This window comes from Staurois parvus, unplaced genomic scaffold, assembly GCF_062004578.1.
Source record: "Staurois parvus isolate SC_StPar_1 unplaced genomic scaffold, SC_StPar_1.0 ptg001686l, whole genome shotgun sequence".
NCBI lineage: Eukaryota > Metazoa > Chordata > Amphibia > Anura > Ranidae > Staurois > Staurois parvus.
This window is the reverse complement of record NW_028319482.1, coordinates 324,742-346,410: the sequence shown is the minus strand read 5'-3', so window position 1 is coordinate 346,410 and position 21,669 is coordinate 324,742. Positions and strand designations below refer to the sequence as shown.

At 46.8% G+C, this 21,669-nt stretch overlaps 1 protein-coding gene across 6 annotated transcripts in view; it reads left to right on the top strand.

Moving 5' to 3' along the window:
- Window positions 1-21,669, top strand: part of FAM131A (family with sequence similarity 131 member A) — a 144,386-nt gene that overhangs the window by 114,497 nt on the left and 8,220 nt on the right. The window lies entirely within an intron of this gene.

The window sequence follows — 21,669 nt, the reverse complement described above, 5'->3', positions numbered from 1 at the left end:
TCATTAGTAAGCTCCTCATGTTGCACAGCAAGGAGTTCAATGAAGTTGTCCTCTTGCAGTTCTATCTCCAGATTCTTGCAGATCTAGCTCCAGCTTTGTGCTAAGGATCACTAAGTTATTGAAGACCTCTTTGGACTCCTTATCTTCTCAAGTTCAGGAACAAACTGCGGGCAAAGGTTCTTCTAAACCCCATTCATGGGGAAGACCGAAACCTCACACCAAGCAAAATTGATGTTTTTTTATGGCTTTGTAGATGTTCTAGTCCTTCCAAAATTGTTGCAAGGTTGTTCTCGTTTCATCAGTGGCCTTCACTGCTTGATGAAAAGTGTGACGTAAATAATATTTCTTGAAAGTCGCAATAACTCCTTGGTCCATAGGTTGGATGAGCACCGTAGTGTTCGGTGGACGATGCACCACTTTGACGTTGGAATTAGAGATGAGTGAATCGAACATGACGAAGTGGAATTCGTTCCGAAGATTTGGAAAAATTTGATTCGCGACGAATCCGAAGATTAGCAAACTTCGGATGCACGAATCGAATTTTCCCAAAAATGGCGGCGACATGTGTGGCGACAGGAGAAAATGGACAGAGAAGATGGGGCGGGGATCTCTGGGAAGGCGCGCAGACAAGGCGCGCTGACCCATAATGCATTCATGAGTCATGAATCATGACATGTGATCGCATTAGCCAATCAGCAGCCAGCCAGCACTGTGTAATGGTGGAGCTATAAATCGCGGCCATCTTGGAATTCTCCATTAGCATCCGGTCATTCAAGAGAGACAGACCTGTGTGTATTAAGGGACAGAGTTAGGGCCACAGAGACTTTAGGGCCACAGAATTGTTACTCAGGGCCACAGAATTGTTACTCGGGGCCACAGAATTGTTACTCGGGGACACAGAATCGTTACTCGGGGACACAGAATCGTTACTCGGGGACACAGAATCGTTACTTAGGGCCACAGCTATCAAAGAATCGAAAATTTAAAGTGACATACACCCTTTTTTTTTTTTGGTGACTGTCGTGCACAGTTGGTGCTGCAGTTTGCCGATTGTGCAAAATAAACTGACTTTCTGCTTCACAACCACTATTGTACGTTCAAAGAGTTAAATCCATATACACGCCGGGTGGCGGTAATATTTTTTGGGTGATTAGTGCATTCCAGTGACATAAACGTACAGTTTCCAGCCAACGGCAAGCTGCAATTGACCGATTGTGTACAATAAACTGACTTTCTGCTTCACAACCACTATTGTACGTTCAAAGAGTTAAATCCGGTTTTATTTTTGGGGTGCTTATTGAATTAAAGAGTATGTCAGACAACACGCAGAGGAGTGGCAGAGGAGGCAATGTTTCAGGAGCGAGCAGACGTGGCAGCAGAGGAAGGGGTCGAGGCAGCACTAGTCGCAGCCAGAGGCCAGTGCTCCCGGTGTCATCCAGCGGTCGTGTCTCCACCGACAACCCTGCCGTCATCGATTGGTTGACTCGGTCGTCTTCCTCTTCCCAGGTCACCTCTGACACCTACAGCCAACGGTCGGTGGGTACGTCAGACACAACCGTTAGTTGGCATGGCCCGGGAGCAAGCCCACTGAAATCACGTGTCCTCGACCTGCCCCTGTCCTTTGGTGTTCCCTCACCAAGCGAAGTATCGCATGCTGTGGGCTCAGCCCCACTGTACAGTGAGGAAGAGCTAACAGAGGGCGGTCAGGAACGGGGGGAGACATCCGCCTCTTCAGCAGCCAGGCGAAGAAGTACTGGCGAGGAGAGTGGCTCGTTAGCTGGTCTAGAGACAGGTCTGTCTCCTGACCCACACGCAGCCGAGGGGGCTAGTAGTGACGCGGAGACCCTAATTGATGATGATGAGGCTGATCGCACTTGGCAGCCTCGTCGTCATCAGGCTATTGCTTCCGCATCATCAGGAGAAGAGGGTGCCAGCTTGCCAGCGAGCAAAACAGTCGGTGGGTTGCCCAGGAGGCAGCAGGGTCGCAGCAGTGTCAGTGGAGCCAAACGGCCACGGAGTAGAGTACCAGCTCCACTGCAGCCTACCACCATGGCCAGTAGTGGTGCCGGTGTGCACGGAGGAAGTAGCAGTCAGCCAGTGAGGAGTAGCGGGGGCAAAGTTTCCTACTCGGCGGTGTGGCAATTTTTCGTCAAGCCGCCCGAGGAAGTAAACGTAGCCGTATGTCGACTATGTGGCCAGAAAGTCAAGCGTGGCCAGGGGGCCAATGTTGGGACTACAGCGTTGCGTCAGCATATGCAGCGTCGCCATTCGGTGGCCTGGGAAAACCGTGATAAAGATACGGCGGTTCTGCCTGCCCCAGCCCCCGCTCCATCACCCGCTCCGTTACTTGCTCCGTCACCCGACGTCAATCGCCCTCTATCAGCCAGTCAAGGCTCCAACACCTCTGCTGAGGGGAGTTGTCGCTCGTTGGCATCTTCCACTCGTTCAGATGCTCCTTCTCCTGCTACTCCTCTTCACGGATTCCGTCAGCAGTCTTTCTTGGAATCCGTTTCCAAGGGACGACAGTTTGCGAGCACGCACCCGACGGTGCAGAAGCTGAACGTCCTCCTGTCCAAGTTGCTGGTGCTGCAGTCCCTCCCTTTCCAAGTGGTGGACTCAGCACCTTTCTGAGAAATGATGGCTTGTGCCGAGCCGCGGTGGAGAGTGCCAAGCCGGCATTTCTTCGCCAAAAAGGCAGTGCCAGCCCTGCATTCACATGTAGAAGAGATGGTGGGCCAGTCTTTGAGCATGTCGGTCTCTGCCAAAGTGCACGGCAGCGCCGACGTGTGGAGCTGTAACTACGGTCAGGGACAGTACATGTCATTTACGGCCCACTGGGTGAACGTGGTGCCGGCACAGCCGCACCAGCAACTTGGACAGGTCACGCCGCTTTTGCCTCCACGTTTGCACGTCCTTGGTCCAGCAAAGATGTCCGCCTCTACCACCTCTTCTTCCGCCGTGTCCTCAGCCGCCACCCCCGTGCCAAGTCCCATTACCCGACCGGCATATCACATGTGCAGGGCGCAACGGCGTCGCGCTGTGCTGCACCTGGTATGCCTTGGCGAACGTAGTCACACAGGGGAGGAACTTCTGAGTGTAATGAACAGAGAAATCGACAGATGGCTGTCTCCACGCAAACTGAAAATCGGAACCATGTTGACCGACAACGGAAAGAACATGGTGTCTGCTCTGCGTCAAGGAAGGTTGTGCCATGCGCCATGCATGGCTCACGTGTTCAATCTGGTTGTCAAGCGGTTCCTAAAATCCACCATCCCACTGCAAGACATCCTTAAAATGTCACGTAAACTTTGCATGCATTTCAGCCATTCCTACACCGCAAAGCACACCCTCCTTGAGCTGCAGCGGCAGAACGGAATTCCACAGCATCGCCTGATCTGCGACGTTGCAACAAGGTGGAATTCAACCCTACATATGTTAGACCGCCTTTACGAACAGCGAAAGGCCATCACCGATTTCCTGATGTTACAAGCGGATAAAGGTACTCCCCTGTGTAACTTAGATGTCAGCCATTGGCAGCTCATGCGTGACACCTGCCGCTTGCTCAGGCCCTTTGAGGAGGCCACGCTATTCGTGAGTCGGCAGGACTATGGGATGAACGACGTCATTCCTCTGTTGCACGTCCTGGAACAAATGCTGTTAACAATGGCTGGTCAGGGTGCGGTAGACGTGGCGCACAGATCTCCACGCCACATGACCCCTGTGGGGGCAGGACAGGAAGAAGAGGAGGAGGTAGAGGAGGACATTGGTGCTCAGGAATTATTGAGTGAAATGGGTGGTTTTTCCACTCAGCGGACAGGAGTGTAGGAGCAGGAGCATCTGGTAGAGGAGGAGGAGGAGACAGAGGACCCAGACGCACCGTGGCAGTATGCTGTGGAGATGGAGGCAGGGAGTCCCTCGCATTCCTTCGCACAAATGGCCCATAGTATGCTCGGTTGCTCGCGTAGCGACAGCCGAATAATAACCATCAGACAGAGGGATGACTTTTGGCTGTCCACCTTGTTGGACCCTCGCTACCGTTCAAAAATGGTGGCCTTTTTCACACCTGCTGAGAGGGAGGCCAAAATACAGTAATATAAAAACCACCTATGTAGTCAGTTGGTCTCTGCCTTTCTGCGCCAACGTCCATCCTCAGACACTGTGGGCCCTGTGCGCTCGCGGGAATTGCTTTGTAGATCTGTCGCCTTAGGGGCCGCTGTCTGGCGACATAATTTTTTGTCACTGTGTAGACATCTATTTATAGGCCGATGTTTGGCCACAAAAATATATTTAGTAATAACCTAGCCGTTCAGGCCGCTCCCTGAACACCTCGGGAATTGCTTTGTATATCTGTCGCCTTAGAGGCCGCTGTCTGAACAGCTCATGAATTGCTTTCTATATGTGTCGCCTTTGAGGCCGCTGGCTGGACAGCTGATGAATTGATTTGTATATATGTACTTATTGTCCGCTGTCCGGACAGCTCATGAATTACTTTTTGTATATAGCCTTCCAAACCACTCTCAGAATAAGTCATGATATTCATGCTGTGTATAGCCTTATAGGCCAATGGTCAATCAAGTCATGATTGTTATAGTGTGTATAGCCTTATAGGCCGCTGTCTTTACAACTTTATAATTCCATGCAGTATATAGCCCTATCGGCCACTTTCTGGCATCCAGTTGCTGTAGCCCCCATCACCACACTGTGCCACGGGCCCCTGTACCGCCTTCTCATACTGCTGCCAGATCCATCCTCTGCCATGTGCGTCTTTGTCGTCTGCTCACGCTGCTGGGTTCCAGTTTTAAACCTAGGCCTGTGTATGGCTTCCGAATACTGCTGCCTCCACCGCCACCCTGCGCCATGTGTCTCTGTCGTCTGCTCACGCTGCTGACGGCTTCCGCTTTTTAAACTAGTCCTGTGTATGTCTTCCGAATACTGCTGCCTCCACCGCCACCCTGCGCCATGTGCCACTTTCGGGTCTCCTCACACTGCTGCCAGGTCCATACTGATTCATGGCCCCCTGTACCGGCTCCTCATGAACGTGGTTCAGCGGGTTTGCATCACTTAACGGCAAATCGTTGACAAATGCTGGGACGTTCAGTGTTGTGCGCATTAAGCCAGACACCAAAGGGCAGCACAGACCTGTTATTACTCACTCAAGCATGGCTGAACAAAACCAGTCTCTACCACAAATTGGACCCAGACCTGCCCAGGGTCTCGTAACTAGATTGCACGGAGGAGTAGAGTCCGTTATCGGAATTAAATAGACAAAACGCCACACCAAAAAGAGTGGCCATTTCCAACACTTATTCCAGAAAGAGGAACAACCCGTTTCATATACGGCCCGTAGACGTTTCACGTCTGCCACATTCAGTCGATTTAAGACGCAAGCTCCACTTCCTGTGGTCTCTGACCGTCGATATACCTTTAAGTGTCAGCTTTGAAGCTATATTCCCTCCGGAGCACTGACACTGGTGCCCTTCCGTCAACATGCCTTTAAGTTTCAGTTTTCAACCATATTCCCCACAGAAGCCAAACTCTTGGGTATCCCAGAAGCTGCTCAGCGGGTCAGGGCAATAAAGCTCCCGGTTCGCAGGTTGTTCCGTCTTATGGATGGAAGTACGACGGTATATGATCTTCTTCGCACCCACGGCATCACCTCATAGAATCTCTGCATTGCATCTGCAATCACAACGCTGACTTCCCGGATCGCCACTCAGCCATTGGACTCTTGATAGTCGTCTCCCCACACTGCTGCTGGGGGGACTTTTTAACCTAGGCCTGTGTATGGCCTTCAATTGAAGCTGCTTCCGCTCCGCCACTCTGCCATTGGACTCTTGATAGTCGTCTCCCCACGCCGCTGCTGGGGGGACTTTTTAACATAGGCCTCTGTATGGCCTTTAATTGAAGCTGCTTACGCTCCGCCACTCTGCCATGGGCCTCTTGGGTATCCCAGAAGCTGCTCAGCGGGTCAGGGCAATAAAGCTCCCGGTTTGCAGGTTGTTCCGTCTTATGGATGGAAGTACGACGGTATATGATCTTCTTCGCACCCACGGCATCACCTCATAGAATCTCTGCATTGCATCTGCAATCACAACGCTGACTTCCCGGATCGCCACTCAGCCATTGGACTCTTGATAGTCGTCTCCCCACACTGCTGCTGGGGGGACTTTTTAACCTAGGCCTGTGTATGGCCTTCAATTGAAGCTGCTTCCGCTCCGCCACTCTGCCATTGGACTCTTGATAGTCGTCTCCCCACGCTGCTGCTGGGGGGACTTTTTAACCTAGGCCTGTGTATGGCCTTCAATTGAAGATGCTTCTGCTCCGCCACTCTGCCATTGGACTCTTGATAGTCGTCTCCCCACACTGCTGCTGGGGGGACTTTTTAACATAGGCCTCTGTATGGCCTTCAATTTAAGCTGCTTACGCTTCGCCACTCTGCCATGAGCCCCTGTACCGCCTCCTCTTGCTGCTGCCAGGTCCAGAGTGTGTCATGGGTCCCTGTACGGCCTCCCATTGCTGCTGACTTCATCGCCAGACTCTGCCATGTGCCACTTTCAGGTCTCCTTACACTGTTGGTGGGTTCCATTTTGTGATAGGGTGCTGTATGGCCTTCCATTGCTGCTGCCTCCACCGCCACCCTGCGCCATGTGCCTCTGTCGTCTGCTCACGCTGCTGACGGCTTCCGCTTTTTAACCGAGGCCTGTGTTTGGCTTCCGAATACTGCTGCATCCACCGCCACCCTGCGCCATGTGTCTCTGTCGTCTGCTCACGCTGCTGACGGCTTCCGCTTTTTAACCTAGGCCTGTGTATGGCTTCAGAATAATGCTGCCTACACCGCCACCCTGCGCCATGTGCCTCTGTCGTCTGCTCACGCTGCTGCCAGGTCCATACTGATTCATGGCCCCCTGTACCGGCTCCTCATGAACGTGGTTCAGCGGGTTTGCATCACTTAACGGCAAATCGTTGACAAACGCTGGGACATTCAGTGTTGTGTGCATTAAGCCAGACACCAAAGGGCAGCACAGACCTGTTATTACTCGCTCAAGCATGGCTGAACAAAACCAGTCTCTACCACAAATTGGACCCAGACCTGCCCAGGGTCTCGTAAGTAGATTGCACGGAGGAGTAGAGTTCGTTATTGGAATTAACTGTGAGGGACTTTTAAACCTAGGCCTGTGTATGGCCTTCAATTGAAGCTGCTTCTGCTCCGCCACTCTGCCATTGGACTCTTGATAGTCGTCTCCCCACGCTGCTGCTGGGGGGACTTTTTAACATAGGCCTCTGTATGGCCTTCAATTTTAGCTGCTTACGCTCTGCCACTCTGCCATGGGCCCCTGTACCGCCTCCTCATGCTGCTGCCAGGCCCGTAATCTGCCATGGGCCCCCGTACCGACTCCTCATGCTGCTGCCAGGTCCAGAGTGTGTCATGGGTCCCTGTACGGCCTCCCATTGCTGCTGTCTCCATCGCCACACTCTGCCATGTGCCACTTTCAGGTCTCCTCACACTGCTGGTGGGTTCCATTTTGTCATAGGGTGCTGTATGGCCTCCCATTGCTGCTGCCTCTACCGCCACACTGTGGCTCCACACTCTGGTTTTGGCCCCGTGACTGCCCAAATGAGTGAAGTGTGCGGTGATTCTAAGATCGACGGCACTCATCTGCATGTCATACTGACTGACAGTATTATTTCTCTTCCCCAGCAGACTCCAAGGGCATTTAAATTAAAGGTACAGTGTTCTGCACTAATATAAAGGCTCTCTGAAGCCTAGAAACACCCTTTTTATAAGTTAAATTCGCAGCGAATATATTCGGCACGAAGCGAATTTAATCGGCGAATTCGGCGAATCAGCCGAACCGAATTTTTGAATAATTCGCTCATCTCTAGTTGGGATGAAAGTCATCCATGAATTGTGGGTGACCTGGTGCATTGTCAAGCAGCAAAAGAATGTTGAATGGGATATCTTTCTCCAAACAATATATCTCTATCTCTGTGCAAAAACCAGTCCTGGAAAATGGCCTGTGTAACCCAGGCTTTGGAATTGCTCTTCCACACAACAGGTAGAGATCCCTTGGCTATGTTTTGAGGGCTCTTGGGTTATCTGAATGGTGAACTTAGAGACGCTTTAGTTTCATATCATTGGAAGCATTGCCACCAAACAGAGTAAGTCTGTCCTTTGCTGCTTTGAAGCCTGGCATCACCTTTTCCTCTTTACTGATGTAACTTCGTTCTGGCATCCTCTTCCAGTACAGTCCTGTCCAATTAACGTTAAAAACCTGTTGGGGTAAATAAGCACCTTCATCAATAATTTCTCTAAGTGTTGCTGGAAATTCTTTGGTAGCTATGGAATCTGCACTCGCAGCCTCACCACTTACTTTTGCGCTGTGAAGGTTGGCTCTAGCCTTGAATCTGTTAAACCATCCATGGCTAACAGTAAAAGATGCACATTGTTCACCCTGTTTTTTCTTCAAGTCTTCAAACAGGCTTTTAGCTTTTTCCTGAATGAACATTAAGCTGAGTTGGACTTGACGCTGATGCTGTTCCTGCATCCACACACTGAGAAGTCTCTCCATCTATCACTTTACCATGCTTTTTGGATATTATTGTTGGCTTCATAGGCACAGCAGTCTTCACATGTTCCATGATCTTGTTCTTTAGAATTGTGCAAATGGTTGAATGATTCATGTTGTAAGAATGAGCGATGTCTACCATCTTTTCGCCTTGGTCCAGTTTCTCAATTATTTTCACTTTTGTCTCCATGGTTATTGCTTTGCGCTTCCTAGCAGTCCCGTCCACATCACCACTGCTTTTCCTCTTGCTTCCAGACATCCTGGGCTCTGTACAGTACACTCACACTGTACAGTAAGCACACTGTGTTTACTGTACAGTAAGCACAACTGTGACAATGTCCGGCAGACACGTGAGCTACTTCCGAGATTTGTTCACATCTACGTATGTTCATAATGCAAGGCCCGTTCGTATCTGTGAAAGTTTGCAATTCAAATGTTCGTAAGTCAGGGACTTACTGTACATTTTTTTTTTTTTTTTTTTTTTTAAATATACTTTCTTCTCTTTTTTCTTTTTTAAGGAGGTACTTGAGTGGTTGCAGCTCCATTTTTTGTTAATTTAAACAGATGATTTAAAGGCTCAACTTTTTCAGAACTTAGCCTGTGCAATGAAGGGGCCCTAGTAAATATAAAAAATCTGAGCAGCTTTGGTCTTTAATTGCATTGTCATGCTTTATAGGCCATTTGGGCCTCCCTGGAAGACTGGCAAAAAACTTAGTTTAGCAGTCCCCAAATTTTGTCTTATTGCTAGGACATGACATACATTGGTGTTCACTCCTGTAATGCCTTAGCAATAAGGCAAAACATAGGAATTGCTAACTCGGAGTGTTTTGGCTAGGCTTCCAGTGCGCCCAGGTAGCCTACAAGTATGATAATAAAAATAATCAACAATTTACAAAGTTACACATTGTGTGTTTTTGTTTGTTTTTTTTTTTATATCTACTGTGGCCCCTTGACTGCACAGGCTTTTTTCTGAAAAGGTGAATTAAGCCTTTAAAACTTCTATTTGAAATTAAAAAGAATTCTTGTTGCAATCACTCAAGCACCCTTGGTGGCATTTGTTTTGTCTCAATCACTGTTGCTGCCTTAAAGCTGAATAAGTAAGACAGTTGTGTGCAGTACTAGCAGGTTGTTCAAACCCCTGTGACTGTGTGTAAAAATAAAAGAGATGCAAAATAACAAAAGCATTACTGAATATTATCATTATGTTTCTTCAAAATGTCAGCCAAAACATTTCTTTTCTTTTTTTAGATAGAGCACATATTACTATCAAGTTCTAATAGCTGTTCATGACTGGGAAGATTTCACCTTTTTTCTTGTCCTGTAACACTTTTTTTTTTTTTTTTTTTTTTTTTTTTTTTTTTTTTTTAGTAAAATGGGAAAAGTGTAATCTGTGTCACTATTGGAGAGCTTTTCTACCAGTGGAGACACAGGCCACAAAAAATCCTGCTGGGCTTTCTATCCCCTTCCTACTCTATCCAAACTGAAAAATCAAGCTTTGGCCAAAGTAGAGGTTTTAACCTCAGCGTTTTCAGAATGTTATATTTTTAATGGCCCCTCTAGCTTGTACCTAGTGAAAAGTGTGCTACGTTACATGCACTGCCCATTGCCCATAGGTTAGCTTGCAACTGTCATATTTAGTATCCAGGTTGGAAAATAAATCCCTGATTTTGACTAGTTACTCTGCGCATAAGGAAATTTTTACCTTTTTAGCATGGCTTTCATACCTAAGGCCAGTGTGACTTGATGACACCTACAAGTAGGTTATCAACTCTACATTTTAAATAGAGTTGGATTAGATTACATTTAGAAGGACAGTTCAGTAACAGTATGTTTAACTATAGTGATGTTTAATGTTTTATGTTATAATTGAATTCTGCAAGGGGTTATATAATAACTAGCTCTTGTATCTAGCAGTTACTTTCTATGATGTAGTCTGAGGTCCCATTAGAACAGACAACTAAGGGTCATCCTACAGTTTTCAGATGTGGTTTAAGGGGTATTTTATGCAGTGCAGTCAAGAGATGTTCTTTTGTTACACATAACGATGTACATTTATTCCTCTGTCACGTCTACTTCCTGCCCACATAACATGGTATGCTGAACATGGTCATAGTGGGGTAACTCCAATTCCACAGTTCATCCCTTATCTTCTAGAGTGAAATTGAAATGTTAGGTGGCATCATAACTGTGTTTTACATAAATAAGTACAGCAAGACCATTTACTTTTCTGCATCTGCTCGCTCATAACTATTCTGATTGTTTAACAGTAAATCGTGTGCAGTCATTATTTAAGTGTTCTTTTGTGTTGTTCAGCAGGATGATTCATGGCTTGTACTGTTTCTTGTTGACCATTCCAGTCTTCCATTCTGCATGATACTGACCGTTTCATTGTTTAGTCATGTGTAATAATTCCTGGCTCTCACTGCAGCCATCTGACCATTTCAGTGTGCCATACTACATGGAATGATAATTCCTACATACCACTGATTCCTTCTGTCCATGTAAATGCCATCCTGCAAGACTATTCTTCCATCCAGTTTTTCAGTGTGTGTATCTTGATTACAGATTTCTTTGAGGTATTATTACTTATTATACAAAGTTTGATATTTAATGTATTTTTACACTTTGCAACAGTTTGAAACTTTTTGATTTAGGTTATTCAGTAAAATTAATAGGTGGTAGGGCCTCCATTTTTGTAGCAGTACATTCATTTTTGTTAGGTGTTTAACATAGTAGTAGATTTTTGACACCTTTTTAGACAATAATTCAAGCCTGGTGTTAATAAATTCCCTTTGGATTTTTCTGAATCTGAATGTATTCGCAGTAATGGCTTTATCAGTCATATCTCTGACTGGGAACACAAATGGTTACCTAGTAGGCCAGTCAATTGTTTCAGAAGTGTCCAATATTCTGCAGCACAGTGAAATTAGACATTATTGCAATGAAAAATACCTTTCTATCTTGTGTCCATGACTGGTATGACTACAGGATCAACATTTTGTGGCCATGATTGTTCCAATCACCACTACCCGTGGAGGATCATCTCTGGTGGCCATCCGTCCCTAACCTTGGATGTTTCAGTGGACATGCAGTTGGCTAAAGGGTAGATAGCAGAGTGTGGTTGTAAATGGAGTTCAATGGTAACAGAGACTAGTCACTAGTGGTGTACCAAAAGGCTCTGTACTAGGTCCTTTTCTATTTAGTTATATAATTACATATAGATTAAAGGGTCATTAGCAGAACGACATACCTTAGCAAAAAGACATACCTTATCAAACACAAAAGTGTGCAATAGGGTTGATATCCCTGGTGGTGTCTCTGTTTTACTTGAAACATGACTTGGCATTGCTGGAAGATTTATCAAAACAGTGGAAACTACCGTTCAGTGTTTCTTGCATATAAAAAATGCACATAGAGAAAAAGAAACCCTTTGACAGAATACAACATTGGGGGTACAGTGTTTGCCAGCTCTAAAGAGGAAAAAGATTTGGGGGTACTTATCCCAGATGATTGCAAAATCCGCAATGAGTAGGAAAAACGAATAGAATTTCAGGATGCATCACTAGAGGGGGTCAAAAGCAAGATAGATTTTTCGTTACACCTCACTTATAATACTGTGTCCAGTTCTGGAGACCTCCCCTACAAAAAAGATATTGATTTAGATAGGATGAGTTCAGAGATGAATAACAGAATGGTGAAAGGCCTTAGGAATAAAAGATATCAAGAGTGACTTCAGAATATATGTACAGTCTAGAGAAAAGAATGGAAAGGGGATACATGATTGAGTGCTGATTCACACGGTGTGCATCGCTCAGGTTTCACAGTTAAGTGACACCGTAGTTGTTCTGCGGTTCAAGTCAGGTTTACATCATTTTCTGGACAGGTTTAGATCAGGTCAGGATTTTATCCTGTTCACAGCTGATGAAACAGCACTGAGCGAACTGTTGGCGCTATATAAATACTGTATTATAATAATAATAATAATGACATGTTCGGTTTATAAAACTACTCCCATAGAAGTCATTAGCTGGTCATCCATACCTGAATCGGACCACACTGCTCATAAATCGGAAAGGACTCTTTTTCAATTAGCACTGCCAGTGCAGCAGACATATGTGAACAGGCACCATAGGACGCAATGGTATTTGACATGTCATGTGGATTATACATGGTTCAAATTGCATCCAATCCACATATACATATGTGAATCGGCACAGACCTTTAAATACATCAAGGGGGTGAATTAGGTTCAGGAGGGCAGAATTTTGATTATGAAACCAAGATCACGGGGACATGGCCTCAAACTAACTGGAGGAAAGTTCAATCTAATCTTAGAAAGTACTAGTTGAGTTGGGTAGTTGATGCTTGTGTCTTGGAAATTCGCTTTAACGAATTTCTCCTTACCGTGAGTACTCGCAGTTGGATGCGCAGAAATCCCCCATAAAGCTGTGCGAATCTCGCTTACCACGACTGCAGCCAAACTACACGATTCCTGCCCATCCAAATACTTTGGTTCTGTTGAATTTGTGGGTGATTGGAGCTCCGTTACCCTAGAATGATCACACGACACTCTAAGGCTGGTTGCAATCCGCATAAGGGCCGGCTTTAGGCTCAGCTCTCTGTTTTATTAAAAATACACACATGCCCCCCACATGAATAAAGTCAATCCCTCCCACCGAACAATGCAATGGGGGTTGCCTATACAGAGGATGTACATTCCAATTGGAGCATAGCCTTTGCTATTATCTATCACTGGTCCTCCCCCATGAGTCTTCTGAGGTCAGCAGACTTCCTCCCCTTCCCCCCTATGAGCCATCTGAGGTCATATTTCCTGTCCTACTAGCTTCTATTGGTATGCAAAATTCTCTGCACAAGCATCTCCCTAAAAATATCAGTCTGTACCTGGATGGGCCCGATACGATCTTTATTAAAACACATCCATCCGAGATACAGTTCAGATTAGTAATGGGTTGTAAGATATGCATAAGCCTACACGTGGAGTTCACACCGCTTGCGCATTGCGTTATGAAGCCCATGTGGTACCATGCTGCTGATATGCGGATACAGGCCCACGGTCTACTGACAGCAGCATTCGCATGGAATGCCGTGGTGGTATACACGCCGGTCTATAAGCGCAGATCTGCCATCTCATCCATTACCAAGCTGAGTACTGTAATACATACATTGTACATGGCATGGCCCAATTGCAGCCTTCAGAGCTTTAATTAAGCCACACGAGAGACATATGAATAACACGAATGTATGACACATTTAAAGTTCGACCAATAATACAAAATTTCCATGACATTCCCTCCTGTTTTATCATATTCTCCTCGTGTCCCTTCTTGATCTTCTTCAGCTTGATGGGTGTAGTCTCAAACTTCAAAGAGTTCCTGTAGTTGTCCCTGAGAATAAAGCTCCACGGGGTACCTGAAACAACAAGACTCGACGCAAACAGGCTTGATTGAAGCGATGATCCTCAAGAGCGTTGGAACCTTCACTACAGGAAGGCTCTTGCAAAAACCACAAACAGACTTGTGGTATGAATAAAGCTTGTGATCCCACGGTGGTCTGGGGAGATCCAGCAATAGATTCTCAAATTGCCCCTGCAGACGGGGCCACACAAGGCTGGTCTCGACCCAGACAGTTTTCCAAATCGCAGACACAAACAATGATGAGGCTTGAAGCTTGCTTGAAGGTCTTGGAGAATGTGGTCTTCAGAGAGATAAATTAGAGGGAAGCCAGGACGTAATCTGTAGAGAAGGTGGTTGGTTGGTGAGGTCTTCCCCCGATCAGTGGTTGGAGTGGGATCCCCGGAGCGGGCATGGAGATGTGGTCGTCTGCCCGAGCTTGGCTTACACGGTCGATGAGGCAACAGGAACATCTCACCGCGGCATATAAAAGGCAGATGAAAAAGAGAAGCATCAGGATATACACTCCTACTTCCTTCAACCAAGATCCGATGGAGAACAGGAAATCTCCCAATCCTCCCAAACCCTTGAACGGATTCCAACCCTCACTAGCTATAGCTCTAGCTTTTCCCTGTAGTTCACTAACTTTGTCCATATGGGCCTGGACCTTGTCATCGGTGTTTTCTATCCAAGTACAACAATCCTCTCCGATGAACTCACAGAACCCCCCTTTGGCGGCTAAAAGATAATCAAGGGCCATCTTCTCCTGAAGCACTAAAATTCCCATCTGCCGTTGTTCTTGGGCAATTTCTCTGACAGCCTCTACGGTCTCGTTAAACATACTATCCACGATGACAGAAAAATTGTTCAGGCGCTTCATAAGTTCTATTCCCCATCCTGTCCATGAGGGGAACCAAGCCCATGCCTGGTCGCCCTCAGAGAACAGTTCCCTGCGAACTCTCCCTGCCATCCTTACCTTCTTGTGGACCATCAACTCTTCATGGTCCATCACTACATAGGATGCGGGGACTAGCTTTATGAGGGCACACGAACCTTTCGCGTTCTGGGGGAATGTTCTATAGGCTGCCGAACCACACAGAAAATAGTATGGACCTGTCAGAGCAGAACAGGAGGAGTTCCTCGTTCGGCCTCTGGTACTGAGCAACAGTTGCACAGACTGGGGGATTGCTCCCTCAGTCTGCACATCACATCCGTCCTTCCAACACACGTGGTCTGGTCGGTCAGTGTGGTTACTCAGAAGGGAAGTCTGGTTAGTCAGATTGACAGTTATACCTCCCTCGCAGGTGGTAATCCCAACAAACTTGTTACCTGTGCCAAAGCTGATGTTAAAGCACACCTGAGGGCTGCCTAGCTGCCCAGTTACCCATAATGGACTGGTGAGGGCCCTACAGGAGCTAGAGCTAATATTGGTGCTGAAACTGATGTTACCTGCTAAAAATGTGTCATTAAGTTCTACAGATAAATGTCTACGTGGGGGCTGACCAGGGGTCCCTTGCTTTTTCATGCCGACGCGGATGTCATATAGGGCATGAACAGCGGCCATTGCGGACATGTGATGACTGGGTGGGGGCTTAGAGCATACCCAACAGTTGGTTTTGTTGGCGGTTCTGGCTAAACGTAGGTGCATTTTAAATAAAAGGTTGGGGTATCTGCCATCTTTTCCTCCGTTCACACACATGTAAGACATACAAACAAAAAGAAAAAGGAAAATGACACCCCTCATTCTCTGGTGTAGCTGAGAAGCTTCTTGCAGTGGCTTGCGTGCACCCAGTTGTCTCGTCCCTCGAGCTTGAGTGAGGTAGGTGTCGTCAGCTGGACTTGGTATGGTCCGGTGAACCGTGGCTCGAGTCCGGTTCTTTGATGTTTCTTTAGGACGACCCAATCACCTGGCTCAATAGAAAGAACACCTGTTATTGTATTTGGATCGGGGAGCGATTCGCGAACCCGATGGTGTATCTTCTGCAGCTCCCGTTGCAGAGATTGCACATAACCTGTAAGCTGTGAATGCAAAGACGACAACTGTTGAGGAAAGTACAACCCTGTTTTGGGAGGTCCCCCAAACAACACCTCGTAGGGTGACAGCCCATGTGGTTGCCGAGGGGCATTCCGGATGGAATAGGGGGCAATGGGGAGACACTCAGGCCAAGGTTTTTGGGTATCGGAAGACGTTCAACCTTACCGCTACTCTCGGGGTGATATGGGGTGTGTCGCCGCTGACTCCAGTTCCACCAAAGAGATGCAGTCGTGTCCTTTGGAAGAGAGATTAGTAGTGGACAAAGAAGACATGTTAGCAGAAGAGGTGTTAGTATTGTTAGTCGTGTTGCAAAATTCAGCACTGTCATTGCTGTCCTCCCCCCCTTCTCATCTTCCAACACAGGAAGAAGAGAAGCTGGGTTAAGAATAGTGCATCGTTTGATAGTGAGGTTAGTGAGGGTTAGGAGGGCTTTCCCCTGAGAGGGGTACCTTGCCTTGGATGTCCTGTTTTCGCAGGACCGTTCTTGCTGCACCGGTGTCAGTGAGGCAAGGGAGGGGATATTTTAATTCCTCTAGAAAAAGATGGATCTGGGCCGACACCGATTTGTCAACTTCCTATGAGAATTCATAGGAGTTACTTACCATGGTGGTCATAGGGGCGGAGGACTCATCAGGAATGAACTGCCACCGACCTTTAGGTAATTGGGGACAGCTCCTCCTCATGTGCCCCGTTTGGTGGCACTGGAAGCACCTGGGTGGGGGCCTATTCTTCCTGTGACCCAGATCCCTTGGTTTTTCGTGTGGGGTCTGGGACATAAGAACTTTGGCCTTGTCTTGTTTTCTTCTATCCATTTCCCTCTCTATTGCCGCAAGAGTGGAAAGGATAGCAGGGATAGACATCTCATTATATTCGGGTCGGGCCAGAACCAGCCTTTCCCGAATTTTAATATTGATGCCTTCCAAAAATTTGGCCCGCAACAGAATGTGCGTCGCGGTCACCTTTACCCCTTCAGTTGGAGCATCAGGTCCAACTTCCAGATCTGCATCCAGTGCCGTCTGCTTGAGACGGCGCCAGAAGCAGGCGCTTTCCTCATTAGGACCCTGGGTGAGCTTCATCATGTCCGTAGTAGAGGTAGCACCATACATTTCTGGAAGCTTTGCCTTTAGCTGTGTACAGAACTCTTTGCCCCCTGAAGTCATCTCCTCATGCGTGGTTATAGAGCACCCTGCAATCACTGTACTGGCCACTTCCATGCCCACCTTAGCCCGCAGGATCTGTGCACAATCTGACCCGCTCATACCATAGCTAAACTGGTTTTGTCCAAACATTCAAGCAAATCCTCTCGGATTGACTCGATAGTCCGGGAGCTCAGCCAGAATAGTGCGGATCTCTGCCGGGGTGAAGGGGACATGCCAAACTACCCGTTCCCCTAAAGTCCGTTCCCCCTGTGCATTGGGAGGACCTTCAAATTGCTGCACCCTGACTGGATAGGCCTCGGTCCGGGAAGAGTGCAAGGGCTGACCCAGCATCATCGGTGGGCTTAGATTAACCACCTCGCTTACTGCACCTTCAGGTTTGAGGTCCCTCAGATCAGGGTATAGCTGGGGGGCAGGGGTCTGATCAGTGGTTCGTAGCGCTTTGATGCAATCCGCCCTGTTTTTTAACCGGGTGTCTATTCCCCTTGATTCACAGATAGTCTGCAAATCGGTTGTTGAGTAGGCTTCATAGTTGGAAACAGAAGGAGCTGGGGTGAAGCAGGGAGAAGGGAGAGATAGAGGCAGAGGCTGAGGCATAGAGACAGAAGACACAGAAGGTATGTCAAGAGTGACGTCACTAACAGAAGAGACAGGTGCAGTTATACTTATCTCAGCCACTGTTGGTTGTTGGGGGACCCCAGTAGACCCTGATCCTGCCTGCCTTAGTAGAGTCAGCCCTGAAAGAGCTTCCTCCACCTCTGACACTGGATCCTCCTGTTTTATTCCCTCTGGAGGCCAGGTATACATCACCTGGTTCTTCCGGACAGACACCAGTTTATGTATGCCCTGCTTCCCTAATCGGATTGACCTGTGAAGCCATAGCTGTGCGATCTCTAGTTCTGACGCCTGCATCCGTGGTTCAAATTCAGAGATGAATTTTTCCCACCTCCATGCGTCAAATGTACCTTCCCGGGGAATTTCCCATCTGGTACCCTTCGACCATTTATTCCACCTTTTGAGGGGTTCTGTAGACTTCCCCCCCAAACTCACCTTCATCAGTTGTGCAGCTGTCCTTACCCTGAAGAGGGCTGCTTCCCCCTCTCTCTTCATGGACTGACTACTGCCCATCGTGACTAGTCACTGGTATATATCCCGCGTCCGGGTACCTGTTTACCCCCTGGAGCACTCGGTGGGATCCTACCGAGAGGCCTGATTCCACCACTTTCCCAGCACAGCGTAATTTATGTGATACTTATCGATCACCCGAAGCGCATCAAGTGGCGGTCAGACTGAGAGCACACCTCCCACTCCCACAGCGCAATTTGTGTGATCCTGACCACCCGAAGTGTTTGTGGTGACCAGGACTTCCCTGGACCGCCCACTCGCACAGCGTAATTTATGTGGTTCTCATCACCCACTGTGTTTGGCAGGCCACACCGCACAATGATGAAAGTGGCTTTTCTCTCCCTGCACACAGTAGCTAACACAAGTCAAAACAAAAAGAGGGGTTCTTGGATGTTACTTAGGGGTCACTGGTTGGGCAGAAACCTGCTAACTGACCTTTAGGAAATTTGTGTAAAGAAAAAAACTTTCCTAATACACACAGAAAAACCCTTTTTCAACCTGAAAAACTGTTAAAAAGGACAAAGTGGATCCTTATGAAAAACACGGGACGTTTCACAGTAAAACAATTACACAGAGGTAAACCGAAAAACTGCGCCAAAAGTAACCTTGTTGCTGACGCAAAAATCACTCCTATCAGCACCGCTAAACGATCCACGTTATACACGCAATCTTTACTGCAACCACCTAGAACCGTTTACACAAAAAGTCTGCTGGACGTGAAACACGCGACACAGCAGCTTAAAACAAACCCGCTTTACAATAAGGAACTACTTTTAACAGGAAAAACACAAGAAAAACATAATCACTATACAAGAAATCTATGTGCAAAAACCCAGACTACACCGCGCTCATTAAATGTGGAACACGTGAAGGGAAAACTCGCTTAATACACTTTAAATTGGCTGGCAATACGCAAATTTAAAGCTAAAAGCAAACAAATGAAACTGTAAAAAATTTGGATTAAAAACACAATATGGGTCAAATGCATATAGGAAACTTCATGCACATTGCATAGAGATTACTGCACATTTGGTAGCCAACAAAATGGCCACCAAACAAAAGGAGTCCATGTGGTTTAGTCAAGAAAATGACCCCCCACAGGGAAGCACATGGTAATACTAGAATGACCCCCCACAGGGAAACACACGGCAGACTCTAGCCTCAAAATTGCCTCTTACATAAAACAGACTTTTAGACAGAACATACACTGGACAATTACACAACAATATGAAGTACACATACAACACAATTTGGGCACAATCACAGAACGGACATAAAACACCAACATATCACACTAACATGCACATGTAACAGAAAGGACCCCCTGCTGCATGCTTGCTGGGAGCAGTAGTACCACAAAACATTGTACAGACTACATACACACAGATCTTACAACAGTTAACAATTAACCTAAGCCTTTCAGCACTGTAATAATTACCTCACGTGGAGGGGGGTAGAGCAATCACCACAGTACCTACAGCCCACAAATACTTACCTAACACTATGCAACAACTTTTACCCACTAAAACATATACCCGTTTAATTTTTGGTTGGAAGATTTTTAAACTTGACCAAATCCAGCCAACCAAACCCACCCCCCTGCTGCTCTCAGCAGAGACAAACCCTCGTCTTTTCACCCACAAATCAAGAGTTTAGGACAAAAAATGAGGTCCTTGTTAAGCGGTATTTCTTGTTAGCTAACAGAGAGCGAAATCAGCCACACGAACACGCAAAAAGCGATCCTCTTAATGGCAGAGAGACCTGAAATGTGCCGGCATACTTTTTGCTAGTTCATGATGGCCATTCCCCCCTCGTTCTAGGTTAGCTACGCAAGAATACGCGTTAGTATCCACCAGGCTCGCCAAACTGTCTTGGAAATTCGCTTTAACGAATTTCTCCTTACCGTGAGTACTCGCAGTTGGATGCGCAGAAATCCCCCATAAAGCTGTGCGAATCTCGCTTACCACGACTGCAGCCAAACTACACGATTCCTGCCCATCCAAATACTTTGGTTCTGTTGAATTTGTGGGTGATTGGAGCTCCGTTACCCTAGAATGATCACACGACACTCTAAGGCTGGTTGCAATCCGCATAAGGGCCGGCTTTAGGCTCAGCTCTCTGTTTTATTAAAAATACACACATGCCCCCCACATGAATAAAGTCAATCCCTCCCACCGAACAATGCAATGGGGGTTGCCTATACAGAGGATGTACATTCCAATTGGAGCATAGCCTTTGCTATTATCTATCACTGGTCCTCCCCCATGAGTCTTCTGAGGTCAGCAGACTTCCTCCCCTTCCCCCCTATGAGCCATCTGAGGTCATATTTCCTGTCCTACTAGCTTCTATTGGTATGCAAAATTCTCTGCACAAGCATCTCCCTAAAAATATCAGTCTGTACCTGGATGGGCCCGATACGATCTTTATTAAAACACATCCATCCGAGATACAGTTCAGATTAGTAATGGGTTGTAAGATATGCATAAGCCTACACGTGGAGTTCACACCGCTTGCGCATTGCGTTATGAAGCCCATGTGGTACCATGCTGCTGATATGCGGATACAGGCCCACGGTCTACTGACAGCAGCATTCGCATGGAATGCCGTGGTGGTATACACGCCGGTCTATAAGCGCAGATCTGCCATCTCATCCATTACCAAGCTGAGTACTGTAATACATACATTGTACATGGCATGGCCCAATTGCAGCCTTCAGAGCTTTAATTAAGCCACACGAGAGACATATGAATAACACGAATATATGACACATTTAAAGTTCGACCAATAATACAAAATTTCCATGACACTTGGAATAGACTTCTAGCAGAGGTTAGTGAGTCAATCAACAGTAAGTGGCTTCAGACATGCTTGGGACAAACAAAAAAGCTTATAAAAAAAGTACAAAAACTTGTATAAATTAAAAAAGGGAAGATTCAATGGACCACTTGGTCTTATTTTTTTGATGTCATGTTTCTAACAATCACTCAAAGAGTTTGGTGGTGGGTCAAAGTAATAGAAAGAAATATATCTAAATTAAAGATTGTTTCGAGTTTTTTTTTTCTGTTTGTGCCAGTTTTCCTTTGATAGTAAAACAAAATCAAACCATATCCATTACCATTTATCAATTTGTTCTGGAATGTAGCAGCACACAGTGTGGATAGTTGCAGTTGGGGACAAATGTCTGAGCCTGAAAACAGCTGACTGCTCCATCTGTAGCATGCCACTCTGTGTGCGGCTGCATGCGAACAGTAGTGGATGCTGTCAGCCTGCCATTAGTTTTAAATGGGGGTGATTGGCTGCTTCTGATCACATGATCATGTCATTCCATAAGCAGTTTTCTGTTATGTCATTTAGGTTCACTTTTGAATGATTCT